This window comes from Arachis hypogaea, chromosome 10, assembly GCF_003086295.3.
Source record: "Arachis hypogaea cultivar Tifrunner chromosome 10, arahy.Tifrunner.gnm2.J5K5, whole genome shotgun sequence".
NCBI lineage: Eukaryota > Viridiplantae > Streptophyta > Magnoliopsida > Fabales > Fabaceae > Arachis > Arachis hypogaea.
The window spans coordinates 16,423,385-16,438,202 of record NC_092045.1 but is presented as its reverse complement, the minus strand read 5'-3'; the positions used below and the strand labels follow the sequence as shown (position 1 = coordinate 16,438,202).

The 14,818-nt window shown below is 30.1% G+C and overlaps 1 long non-coding RNA gene across 2 annotated transcripts; it reads left to right on the top strand.

Annotated features, from left to right (window-relative positions):
• Positions 1-10,573: 10,573 nt before the first annotated feature.
• On the top strand, positions 10,574-13,185 carry LOC112715270 (uncharacterized). 2 transcript variants are annotated; one of them, XR_003159597.3, is made up of 4 exons: positions 10,574-11,078; positions 11,472-11,562; positions 12,360-12,676; positions 12,977-13,185. It is a non-coding gene; the product is annotated as an uncharacterized lncRNA (long non-coding RNA). The 2 variants fall into 2 exon arrangements; XR_003159595.3 differs by having other exon boundaries at positions 10,617-11,078; positions 12,297-12,676.
• The last annotated feature ends 1,633 nt before the right edge of the window (positions 13,186-14,818 follow it).

Sequence of the window (14,818 nt, the reverse complement as noted above, 5' to 3'; positions counted from 1 at the left end):
GGACAATGAGGAGTCGGATGAAGAATACGTCACCGACAACAATGAAAATGATTCTACTGAGCATGAGGAGGAGTTTGTATCTAAGACCCCGATAAGTGTAGTGGAACAGTTTGGTATCTTCTGCCTACCCCACAACTACTTTCGGAGTTGTCAGTTGTAGCTAGGCACTATCACACGTTGAATCTTAATGCCATGCATGAGGATATTCCATTTTTCAATATAGGAAAGATTATTACAACACAGACGGCGATGTGAATTTCACATTGGTCATAGATTCAAGAGCAGGGAAGCTGTCATGCTAAGTTTGAAGAATTAAAACATTTGGAGAAGTGCTAAGTACAAGATTGTGGAGTCTGGTCGAGTAAAGTACCATGTGCATTGTAGAAATTATGTAGGAAAATGTCTTTAAAATATTCATGTTGTACTCCGATAGAATCTCGAATATTGATAAGCCACTATTTGATGTCCAAAGTAAGCATATTCGTGTTTATCATGATTATTTTTTGGAAGAACATATAATAATCTCATTTTAAATCAATAAGGAGGTGCATAAATTTGGAGCCTTAGAGGACCACATGGTGTCTAGTCCCACCACGTCTCAGAACCATCGGCAGTTGGAATACAACCTCATTTGTAATGTCATCATATCCCTTATACAATCCAACTCATCTGATACTATGCTTGTCTTACAAGGTGTATTTAAGGAGAGATATCACTTCAAACTCTCATACAGAAAAGTCTGAATAGTGAAGCAAAAGGCAATTGTCTAGATCTATGGTGATTGGAAGGAGTCATATAATAAGGTTCCAAGGTTACAAGCATTCCAAAGTTGTTGTCCTGGCACGATAAGTGATTTCAGTGCGGTCCCGTACTATATATAATGGACACTTGGTGGTCTGTGATTGTAGCCAACTTGACAAGGTTTTTTGTAATGTTCTGAAAAATCGGTTTCAACTGGTCGAATCGTAAATCGTTGACAAATATAGTTCGAACAGAAGACAAAACTGATAGATTTAGAAACCGGAGTTGGACCACCGAACCGGTCAAAAATCGGTCAATCGAACCGAACTGTGATCCGACCAATTTTTGAAATTGGCTAGCAAAACGCTGCGTTTTGCATGCTAAAGAAAGGGGCAAAGGGGAACGAACCCTAATCTCAGTGTCTCACCCACAGATCCACTCACCCCTCTCTTCTCGAGCCTCCACAGTCCACTCTCACCTCTCGCTCTCAGTTCTCACGTCTCCGGTCTCCACCTCGAGCTTCCAACGCAACTTTCATCCAACCCCGCCGTCGCAACGTCTGTGGAGCCACCACCACTGTTCGCGCAGCCACGCTCCATCACCAAGTCAGCCCTCGAAAATCGCAGCCACCGATAGCACCACTTTTCGTCGCGTAGTTAGGGACCGCTGGTGCCAGCTCTATTCAACCCTGCCACCCTTTTAGCCACCTCTTGCCAGCCACTGTCCCTGTCCCTGTCCTTGCCAGCTCTGCATTTTTCCAGACTTCTAGCTTCTAACCCTAGGTATGAATTTTTTTGTTTTTTGTAATAATAATTATTGAAGTATTGATTAATTGTTGAAGGATGACAAATTGAATAATTGTTTATAATTATTGTTAGTTAAGTTTTGTTCAAGCCTGTTCGAAGGTTACTTTGAAGTTTTGTGAAGTGTGACATGTGAACTGTGATTTTTTTTATTTTTCTTCCCTATATTCGGTTTTTTATGCTCTGTTCAGAAAGTATTGAATGATTATGGAATGTTTTGTGTTTTTGTTAAATGATTTTTTTATTTTTGATTAGCACTGGATGCCTTGCTGTATTTGTGTACTATTTCTATACTGTGTTTGTGATTTTTTTGGGTAATTCAATAGGTTAAAAATAAATTTGCTGTTTAATAATTTTTTTCTTCCATTGTAGATATCGGTAATTCAATAGGAAGCAGATATAAAAAGCAGAGCTTTTAAGTCTATGCGAGTTGTTGTCCATGTCCTAGTAAATTGATTGCAAGTTAACGTTATTTCCTTTAGTTTTAATGTTGGATTTTGAAACTAACCCTAATTTCTTGCTTCTTAAGAATCAAAAATAAAAAATCAAAGAAATAGAAAAGAAGCAGGTATTATCAATTAAATTTAATTTTGAGTATTATTGTTTGGACAATTATGAGAACATTATTACTGTTTGTGAGCTGAAAACTTTAGATTTAATTGATTTTTATCTAGTAATTATTGGTTGGACAATTATGGTGTTTAGGATTTTTAATTTGTTTTATTTGAAATATGAAGGATGAGCTTAAGAGAAGCTTGCTAGAATCTATGATGTTAAGGATCCCGACACTGCATTTGTGTTCAAGCTTCGCACCCATTTCGGAGGGGGCGAATCCACTGGTTTTGGTTTGATTTATGATACTATTGAGAATGCTAAGAAATATGAGCTTAAGTAGACTTATTAGGGTAAGATAACTCCATTTTTTGTTCTTCTGATGTGGTTTTTGTTCATGAGTGTAATTGCTATAGAATGAGAAACACTTTCATTCAATTAGAATTTATGTCTTTCAGTCTTTGTAAATTATAAGACTGGTAAGTTAGTGCTTACTAATATTAATCGTTAATGATAATATGTGTATTTTATTAGGTGATATTGATCTTGGTTTATATCAAAGTGGTGGTAATAGTAATGTTTATGCTGCATCTTTTGATTTTTTTACACATGTAAAAAATCGATTTATGATGATTGATGATTTTATGTTGGCATTTCATATTTGGAGTTTATACTTTTTTTAAGATCTTAATATTTTAGTTGATGACATTTCATGCATTCTTTAAATTTAGTAGATATTTTAAAGTTTAAATTACTATAATTATGTTTTAAAGTGTTTGTTTATTTATTTATTATAAAAAAAATTTCGGTTAGACCACAGTTGAATCGGTTAGACCAATAAACTAGTAAACCAATAATTAGAACGGTTTGATGACCAGTTCGATTTTCAGAACCTTGATTTTTTAGGTTTTTCCTCTCTGTGTTGAGAATTTCAAGCACTGTAAGCCTTTTGTATCCCTGGATGACATACATCTGTATGGAAAGTATGGTAGTGTGTTGTTAATTGCCGTAGCACAAGACGGTAACAGTAATGTACTCCCTATTGCTTTTACTATTGTAGAGTCTGAGACGACTAAGTCGTGATCGTACTTTCTTACCAATCTATTAAAAAATAATTTGAATCTGATTTGAATTCTATGATTACTTGAAAGAGTAGATCATAGTAATTGAGTTTGAAAACTCTCACAATTCTTATGATTTTAGATCTAAATTTGATAAGGTCAATTTTATGGTGCTTGTGAAATTTTGTCTAAACTTTACCTAACTTACTTTTTATAGTAAGTTTTGATTTTTTTTAAAATTATTTATTCTTATATCTTTTAAATTAAATAAAACTTTTAACCTTTTTTAGTAAATAGGCATCAATCTTTAGGCACCATAACCAAGGTTGTGAGAACCAGACCGGTCAATGAACCGGTAAGGCAACTGGTTCACTGGTTCAATGGTCCGATCGGGGTTCAACTAGAGTTCAACCGGTTTAATTAAATATTAAATAAAATTATTAAAAATTAATATATGTAATGCTTGATCACTATCTAGTTGTTCTATCTTCAAAAATAAAAATTTTTAATTAGTAACAACTACAATTACAAACAGAAATTTACACAAATTAAATATTGATTATTGAACAGATTTACGGAATTTCTAATCACATCAAGAAGCAAAGAATATATGCAGCACCAAAAGTTTAAAACAGAAAATTATCAATTACATTCGGCATCAAAAGTTCAAAAAATAAATTCAGAAGTTAGAATCCAAATAATTAGACAATTAAATCAACAATTAACAAGCAACAAAATTAATAAGTACCACAAAAAATTAACAAAATTATTTTAAAAGAATTAATTCAAATTGAAAAGAAAAGTGAACCTGAACAAAATCACCAAATGAAGTCAATCAAAATACAATGGTTCTCAACAAGCAACTAGAGAGTGCTAATTCCATAATTTCTAGCCTTGAAGATGCCCACAGAATTATGTTGTAGTTGCTGATCATGGCTGTTCCATCTAAATTCAAAATGACAGCAATCTAGAATCCAGAAAAATATATCAATCCATATAACTCATACGACATTCATTCAACATAATTAACAGAGCAGAATTGAATTTAAATTTTAAACCCCAAAATTCAACAGAGCAGTATTCAACAGAGCACAAATAAACAAAACTCAATATAGCCAAATCCAACATAGCTGAATTGAATTTATATACCGAAATTCAAAATAAACAAAATTGAAAAACAAAACAAGAATAATTAACAAAATAAAAAAAATTAATTGAAAAATAGAACAAGAACCCATGAACAAGAACTCAGAAGATGGAAAAGATTTGAAAAACAGAACAAGAACCATGAACTCAAATCTATCCAATTCATACAGTTTTGTCACCAAATAAACGAAATTAATTGAAAGAAGGAAAGATTGAAGTACTGACTACTGAGTACTCACCGCGGGACGGCGACCTTCGACCCGGATGCCACGTTGACCTTCGACCCGCGACGGTGATGCTTTGCTCCGGCATTTGTTGGAGGTGATGGTGGTGTTTGTATTTTGGAGGAAGAAGGTTGAAGAGGGACTGAGAAAGTTAGGGTTGGAAGGCAGAGTATTACCGGCGGCGAGTAAGGGCGACGATGGAGGAGGCGAGCTCGGCAACGACAATGGAGGAGAGGAGCTCGACGACGACGAAGAGGGGCTGCTCCATGGTGGGTGGCTATGTGACGGTGGGTCTGCCCGTGGTGGCTATGGTGTCTCTTCTGAGAGCGCCGTTTTGAAGTTTAATATCCAAACTAAAAACCGCTAAAAAATTGGACGGTTCTTCCGGTTCACCGGTTAACTGTCGGTTCGACCAGTTTTTTCACCAATTTTTCGTCAAGCGGTTTCTGACCTTACCCGAACTGGTTAGGTGACCGGTTTTCGGTTTTTCCAGTTGAACCGGCCGGTCCGATTCAATTTTCAAAACCATGACCATAACATTCACCATTTGATAAATAACATTGAATCAACCATCTCTAAATCTTAAAAATTGTGTGATTTTGAATCAGAGAACGTGCTTCACCTCTTTTCATGAGTAATTAATAAAAAATTGACAATTAATCAAGTGAAAAGAAATTGAATTAACAAAAAATTAAAATTTAATTACTTCTGATTTACTAGAAATCTATCTTACATAAATGAGGTGAAAGGTGAGAATCATTGATTATGAGAATTTAATATCTCTAAGACTCTAACCTTTAACATTTTAATCGAATTACTTTTGCCTCCATTTAATTGCTTTTCATTTAATTGCTTTAATTTTGTTTAAATTCAATCATTTATTAACTTTCATTTAATTGCTTCCATTTAATTACTGTCAATTAATTGCTTCCATTCATTTTTTTTTCAAAAATAAATGTTATTTTATTAATATAAAATAAATGTGTTTTCATAAGGAAGTACGGAAGAATTGGGTAATCCCATTTATCACCAACTGTGACTGAAAGATTAAGAACTTAGAAAAAAATAAAATAAAAGTAAAGAGAATTAGCAGCATCCATCAAGTATGACTCACGAGTTCACGCACTAAACTGTTGACTTCTTTTACTATGTCTGGTGTCGGACTTGTTACCTTCTCAAAAAACATACTAATTCCTTGCTTTCCAAATGTTCCAACAGAGCGCCACATTTCCAACACTCATTACTGTCATTTAATTGCTTCCATTCATTACTTCAATTTAATACTTTTATTTTATTGCTTTTATTTATTTATGTTCATTTATTTTTTTTTGGTATTTAATTTCTTGCTTTTAATTTACGTTCTCAATTAATTGTGATTGCTTTTCAATTAAGCCATTATCGTTTCAAGTAGTTTATTGCTTTTACTCAATTCACTGTCATTGCTTTTAATTCCATTTTGCAATTGAACAATTATAAGTGCATGTTTCGGTCCTATTATTTTGTTAAAAAAAGATATTTTTTTAATGAATTTTTTTATTTTTTAATGTGTTTGGCAAATTTCTAGTAGTAAAAGTAAAAGTACTAGTAAAATTAAAAAAAGATCTTTTTTGAAAAGCTGTAATTTACATCTTTTTTTAAAAGATCTTTTTTCTTTAAAAAAAGATGTTTTTTATGTAATAAATAAACAAAAAAGTATTTTTATATTGTTATACCCAAACATAATTGATAGATAAAAAGACCTTTTTACATGAAATATCCAAACATAAAATTACTTTTACTTTTTTATAAAATCTTTTAAAAAAATAACTCAAAAAAAGATTTTTTATTAAAAACTCACCCAAACAAGTTCTAAACCAAATTTTAAATTGTCTAATTAAATTAATCAATTTATTATTGTTGTTTAATTTGTTAATTTTTATAAAAACGATAATTTACTCACTGTGATATTATTTAATATGATTTGGTGTATTTACTGAGTTGGCACAGGATTCGGTGGTTCAGGAACCTTTGGACCACTTAGTGGTCCAAGTAGAAAACATGTTTTTAGAGTTTTTTTATCAATTGCTACGTAGTCCTTGAACTAATTTTAATTACAAATCAACCCCATATATTTTATTTAATTATAAAAATAGTTTTTTATTTTATAAATTATTATTTTATCAATTATCTATTATATTTATTAACAATCAAATACAAAAATAACAACCAATTATATCCTCCATTCATCCTAATAATTCCAATTGATTAAATAATTAACTTTGATCTCGTTACGTTCGTCCATGGCTTCCAAATCGTGTTTCCTTGAAATTCAATCGATTGGTTTTTCAAAACAATCGATTGAATGATAACTCAATCGATTGGTTTACACTATATCACAAAACAATCGATTGAAAGTTGTAAGGTAGAATGATAAAAAGCTTATACCAATCGATTGTTTATACTTTCCAATCGAATGAATGTCTCAAAACAATCGATTGTTGTTGTTACTCAATCGATTGAATTCACGAAAACAACATGGATTTGCCAAATACAATCGATTGGAAAGTGATGACATTGAAGTTTTAGCCAAATTCAATCGATTGGTAATGTAATCCAATCGATTGGAAGGTGATGAAGTTGAATGTTTTGCCAATTTCAATCGATTGGTAATGGTACCCAATCGATTGAAATGAAACTGTACACTGAAAATTTATAAATTCACCTTTACTTCGCATGCTGCAACTAATGCATGTTACATACAAGAAACTAAAAAGCACATAAAATAAAAACAGACAATTAATTACATGATTGTTCTATTTTAAATTTAATCTGTTTGTCCTTTGGTTTTGCGCCACTGAAAGAAAATAATCCATGTTTAAATCAAACGCAGGACCAAGATGCTCAACATCCATAATGCCTAATGAAATAAATTATAATACATGGATCACAATAAAATAGCAATAGTCCAAATAAAGTAGTATCAAATGAGTAGTAGCAGAATAAAAGAAAGAACCAAAACCAACATTAACAAAAATATAAATTTGATAATAAAAATAAAAAATTATAAAAAATATTTTATGGTTAATCTTATGTACTCCTTATGTACTTTTGTTATAATTAATTATCATCAATATTAAACTAATAAAAAAATAATCTAAATAACAAGCTCATCCTTTCTCTTCTTTCAGTATTTTGTTTTGGACATCTTCCTTAAGAATGAATTGAATAATCAAGAGTTTCAAACCATATAATAAAACAAAATTGACATAATAAAACAAAAATTGAACTTGCAAGTAACCAACAACTTAATCAAAGAAGGAATCAAAGCAAGGCTGATGAATTCCTCCTCATACAAGTTCATACCATATAGATATTCCTGCTACTACCCATTTGATACTACTTTATTTGGATTATTGCTATTTTATTGTGATCCATGCATTATAATTTATTTCATTAGGTATTATGAATGTTGAGCATCTTGGTCCTGCGTTTGATTTAAACATGGATTATTTTCTTGATTGTATTTCAGTGGCGCAAAATCAGAGGACAAACAGATTAAATTTAAAATAGAACAATCATGTAATTAATTGTCTGTTTTTATTTTATGTGCTTTTTAGTTTCTTGTATGTAACATGCATTAGTTGCAGCATGCGAAGCAAAGGTGAATTTATAAATTTTCAGTGTACAATTTCATTTCAATCGATTGGGTACCATTACCAATCGATTGAAATTGGCAAAACATTCAACTTCATCACCTTCCAATCGATTGTATTACATTACCAATCGATTGAATTTGGCTAAAATTTCAATGTCATCACTTTCCAATTGATTGTATTTGGCAAATCCATGTTGTTTTCGTGAATTCAATCGATTGAGTAACAACAACAATCGATTGTTTTGAGGTATTCATTCGATTGGAAAGTATAAACAATCGATTGGTATAAGCTTTTTACCATTCTACCTTACAACTTTCAATCGATTGTTTTGTGATATAGTGTAAACCAATCGATTGAGTTATCATTCAATCGATTGTTTTGAAAAACCAATCGATTGAATTTCAAGGAAACACAATTTGGAAGTCATGGACGAACGTAACGAGATCAAAGTTAATTATTTAATCAATTAGAATTATTAGGATGAATGGAGGATATAATTGGTTGTTATTTTTGTATTTGATTGTTAATAAATATAATAGATAATTGATAAAATAATAATTTATAAAATAAAAAACTATTTTTATAATTAAATAAAATATATGGGGTTGATTTGTAATTAAAATTAGTTCAAGGACTACGTAGCAATTGATAAAAAAACTCTAAAAACATGTTTTCTATTTGGACCACTAAGTGGTCCAAAGGTTCCTGGACCACCGTATCCTGTGCCTACTGAGTTGTGCATTTGCTCAATGCTGCATCACTATCATTTTAAATGATAGTGACAAAAAAAATTGTTGATCACGTTTTAACCTTTTTCATCAATTCATGGATTCAAAATATTGACTTGAAAAAATTCTGTTAGTCAACAACACTTTAATGTTAGGATTGTACTATGGTGTTGAAAAGCATTTTTTTCGGTAGATATTGAAATGTATTGGTAACATAAAAAGAAAGACTCGTGTTTGTATTTCTGAAACATGCACAAATAAAAACTAGATAGAAGCAGAAAGTTTTCAGACTAAAATGAGAGATAATTACATAGTAAAATTGGTGAATTGTGAATGATTAATGTTAATTTTGATAATAATTGGGCTAATTTTTTTTATTGTATTTGGACTCTTTTTAATAATTTATACCAAATTGATAATATGACCAATTTTTTTATTTTTCAGATAATAATAATAATATAGCTTAAACAAAAAAAAAGGGAATTATGATACGAAGGAAGTATAGCTATTAGAACTGAATCAATAATCAACTCAGTTATATGACTGGGTCACTGATTCAATTGGTGGGTTATTAATTCACCCAATTAATCTTGTCATAATTAAAAAATATAAAATTATATAAATAAAATTAAAATAATATCTTAAAATTTAAAATGCAAGTCTTTACAAACATTAATAATCCAATATCAATTTTTAAACATAACTAATAATCTAAAAAAAAAAGGATAATAAACTAGTCTCTAGTACAAAATACATTCTCAATTTGAATTAACAAGAGCAAGTAAAAGATAAATCAAGTCCAATGGGTGAACTCAAAGTCGGCATCAACATCTTCATAGGACAAATTTAGAACTTAATCAACATTTTTCACATTTTAATTTGCATCCATATTTTCCATGGCATTGTTACTCGGTCCATCATTATCTTGGTCATCTTCCAAATTTAATTTTTCTACATTTGTGTATTTTTCACAAATTAATATCAAGAATAATTCGTAATAGCAACTGATAATTAAAATATTCAAGCAATTGACAAATTTACCAAGATCATCTAAAGTTAATTGAATGGATATATTTGCCAAATCGTTTCATAGAGCATCAACTTCTTCAGGAGTTAAAAACGACGATGAATCTTCCAATATCCAATCCAAATGATCATCAAATGCATCAAGACAAATTGGATCATAGTTTTGCTTTCTCATTTGATTCCTATGTTATTAAGTTATGTAATTACTAAACTAAAGATTAAATTTTAATGAACAATATTTTTTAAAATTACATAAATAATTATAGAAGATACTTTTGTTGTAGCCTTAAGTTATAATGAACAAAAATAAGATCATTAAGCTCTTGATGTTCTAACGATTCCTCTTCTTTATGTAAATGTGTTAAAAAATACTTCAATTTCGCTCACAATCCAAAAAATTACAAGCTTCTGGTCGAATCTGGCGAATCGAGCCAGAATCGAGCTAGATTTGATAACAATGAAAGGAAAAAAAAACTTTTAGAGTGTGTGTGGTTGGAGGGAATACAAGTGTATTCCCAGAAATTTTGAGATGGAAATATCTTATTCCCATGTTTGGTTCAAGATTTAAAAAATTATTTCTGGGTATATTTTATTCCCTAGAATCAAAATCCCACCCATTTCATTCCCATTTCTCCCTTGGTTATCTTTAATTCCAATGGGAATGAAATGTGTATAATAAAGTGAAAAGACTAAAACACCCTTGTTAATTTCACTCCAATCCTTCTTTTCAGATTTTTTCCAATTCATTTCAAACAAAACGTAACCCTAGCAGAAACCCTCCTCCATGAAAACCACTCCCTGGCGAGGCTTTTCTTCAAATTCACGGAGGCTCCACCGGCGTCGGCGCTGCCTCGCCGCCGATTTCGATCAACCACCGCACTCCTTATTCTAGAAGGAAATCGTTCGCGTTCGTGTCATCATCACAACTCATCTCGGTTCACAACTACTGCATTTTCGCCACCATCATCGCGACTTTGTTTGGATCCTTCGCGTTGTGTGGTCGCGTCTGGCCTCTCTCCTCCGTCTGAGATCCGTTGCTCACGCGTCTCTGCCTCTGCGTCTGTTCGAGTTGTGCTTACTGTTCGTGTCATCTCCCTCCTCGCGTCTGTTCGAGTTGTGCAACCTTGTTCATCTTTTTCAAGCACAGAATCTTCTTCTTCAGGTAAGGATTTTAAACTGTTAACACTGTATGGCTTTCTAGTTGTCCTATGATTAGTTACTGATAAGTAGAAATCGGACTGATTTGCATTAGAGAGTAACTAAATCAGAAATTGATATCATGCAATAATAGTCTTTGAGATGAAATGGTGATCATTGATTTTTTTTCCTGAGTTTGTATGAACTTAACTGAATTGCCAATCATATAGTTGAAGTGAAGTCCCCTGAATAACAAACACAGAACAAGAGGTCTGACCTCATTGGTTATATTCTTTCTTCTTTTGGGATTGACTAGTGCAAATGACATGTTGATTAGGGTTAATACTTCTTTTGGTTTTTTTTATGCTTTCTACATTATATTACACTATTTTTTTAAAAAGACTGATAATTTGATTAGGGTTAATACTTGAAAAGACTGCTTAATCTTCCTTATCTCCACTGGATTTGTTGCTCTGCTGCCTCATCTGTTTAAGGCTTCATCTTTCCTGGTTCGTTTTTCTTTATAACTATTACAAATATTAATCTGTTTTCTTGTGCATAATATAACTTGATCTGTTACGTTTTATGTTATATAAGTATTGAAGTTTTGAATTTTGCATTTATTACTTTTAATGTCAATGGAGGATTGAGTTCACCTCTTTTCTCATTTAGAAGCTTCTTATATAACTTGCAAAGCATTTTATTTCATTTCTTGTCTTGTTGCATATTAAGGATCTTGTTCGATTTTATGTTGGTTGAAATGAAGTAGTTGTAGCTTAAGAACTTATGATTAGCATCGGCATAATGTTCTTGTTGCACTGCACTGCTATCTTTATGGCCAAGGCCAAATAACTTGGAATTTAATTTATAGGGCACCTAAATTAGTATAATTTTAATCAATTTTTAATTGGATTGAATTAGATGAGAACCAATTTGAATTTGAAGGGAAGGATTGAGTAGGAAAAACAAAGTTTTGTTGTGATTTTAGGTTTCATTAGGGTATCTAGTTATATTGTTAAGCAATTTTGATACACTTCAGTACTTCACAATGCCAAAACTGAGGCCCTCTTATAGTCATACACCAACAATGAAAGAACACCCTATAAACAAATTGGAATCAAAATTTGAGACTGTATACCTCTCTTTCAACTGCGTATATTATGTCACATATATTATTATCTGCAACAAGCATCACTGATCAATGCACTTGCAATTATTGGCAACCCCACTCTTTTCACTCTAGCCCCCAAATGAACAAAAGTAAAAGCACTTTTACAGAACCAAATTGATTTGATCCATGGCGCAGCTAGGACATCATGTGGGATACATATATACTCTGTCTCAGGTCCAAACTCTTCGAACCAAAATGCCTTCGGCCTAAGTTTGTGCGTGCCAAAAGCCTAAAACATTATGCTGGATTGCTGGATGGGTAATGTGGGCTAAGGGCAACAGGTTCAATCATTCTATGGAGCAAGTGAGAAAGAGCCAAATACAAATGCTATGTGGCTCTGGCATATTATCTATCTGTCCACTATTTCAGGAATGACGGCTTTGCCCAGATAAACCTGTTGCATCTCATCTCTCCAAATCTGCAAGGACAGCAATTATACACATAGCTTCAATGTAATTTTCTACCCTAATTTGTTTATATAGCACAAAAAGAATCTACTTTAAAATATTGAATTCACCCATTCATTGAAATCATACCATGTTATTATTAAGGTGAATCTCAAGTTTTAGGTGTGTTAGATACTCTGTTTCTTTTGATAAGTATCGTTAAATACTATGTTATTTTATTTGGTTGATTGTTTATATCTACTAGCTTGGTTTTGATTAATAATATGTATTACATACTTGAATTAATTTACAAAATTTGAATGTCTTTTAGCTAAATATTTTAATGTTTTGTTCTTTTTTTGACAGAATGGATCCCAAACAGAAGATGAGAGTTATTGCCTACTTAATTTTTCTATGTATGAGGTTGTTTATTGTAACATTGATTTTATTTTATTGATGTGTTTGTGTTCTTGTACAAGAGTTGTGCATGTAAATTTTAACTTTTGAGGCTTCTTTGTAACTTTAATTTGGATAAGAGTAAAGCTTTTTAATGCATATGTGGTTAGAACCGTTGAGATTTGTTTTATATAAGTTCAATTATTGATTATGAGACGAATTATGAATTATGGAATTTTTGAAAATTTAAATACGTATTTTGTGTCAATTTTAATTAAACATATTTAATACTAGGGTTATTTTAATAAATTTAAAAAATTTAGAGTCAATAATAATTTTAATTAAAGATTTTGTTATTAGGGATATTTTAGTAAATTTAAATAATTTAGAGTCAATAATAATTTAACTAAAAATATTTATTATTAAAAATATTTTTATAGACTTAAAAAAATTTAGAGTCAATAATAATTTAACTAAAGATATTTGTTATTAGGAATATTTTAATAAATTAAAAAAAAATTAGAATCAATAATAATTTTAGCTAAACATATTTATTATTAGGGGTATTTTAGTAAATTTATTATTAGAGATATTTTGTAAATTAAAAAAATCAATGTAAAAAAATAATAATATTTAATTAGCTTTATATTTAATTTTTAGTCATTAATATTTTAATTTGAATGAATAAGGGTAATTTTGACATATTACATAATATGACCAAGAAATTTAAACTCAACCAAACAAAAATTTATTCATTCCTAGGATTATTACATAACATTCCAAGACATTAAATTTTATAAACAAACATGGGTATTTTATATTCCAAGTAATCTTATTCATAGGCATTATATTCTTAGAAATGACATTCCTAATAACAAAATTTAATCTTTGAACCACACACACCCTTAATGGTCATGACAAACTCTTATCCTTGTCACCTGTAGCATATTAAGCAAAAATTCAAACCCAATAACATTTTTTTTTGGGTGACTAAACCCAATAACATTTAATTAAATAACTTTGATTACTAATAAATGTATCTAAACTATTAAATTAAAAAAAATTCAATACCACTCATTAAATTTTTTTATCGTTTTTAATAATATAAATAAAACATTTTATTCTCTAAATAAAATAAAAAATTTAATACAACTATAATAAATTCTTCGTAATTATCTATTATTAAGAAAAAAATATAATTTTAAACCTGAAAAATATAATACTTAATTTATTATTAACATAAAAAATATAATAATAAAAATAAAAAAGATCATATTTTATTTATTATTTGTACTTTATCACAATAATTTTATTATTATTTATTATCAACATAAAATAATTTAATAGTAAACATAAAAAATTAAATATTTTATTTATTATTTATACAATAACATAACAGATTTATTATTATTTATTATTAATATAAAAAATATATAATATAGTATTTATCACAGTATTATTTTTTATGAGATTTTGGTGTTTTAATAATTAAAATCCACCACTGTACCAAAAAGTCTATGTCCAACAAAACATTCAATCTAAATTCATAATCATCATTAAGGCTTAACACTATTTAATTATCACAAAAATTAGTTAACTATTCTCTACAAGCCAGCAATACAAACACGTCTCTCTCTACATATCAACAACATATTTCAGCACTCGCGAAAAAAAAAAAAGTCTTTTAACACTATAGCATTGGCCTTAATCTTAACCATTTGATTAAAATTTTTTTATTTAAAGTTTTTCCTTAAAAATATTAATTTTTTGTATGTTTTTTTTGTCTTTATTAGTATTATTTTTGAACTATCA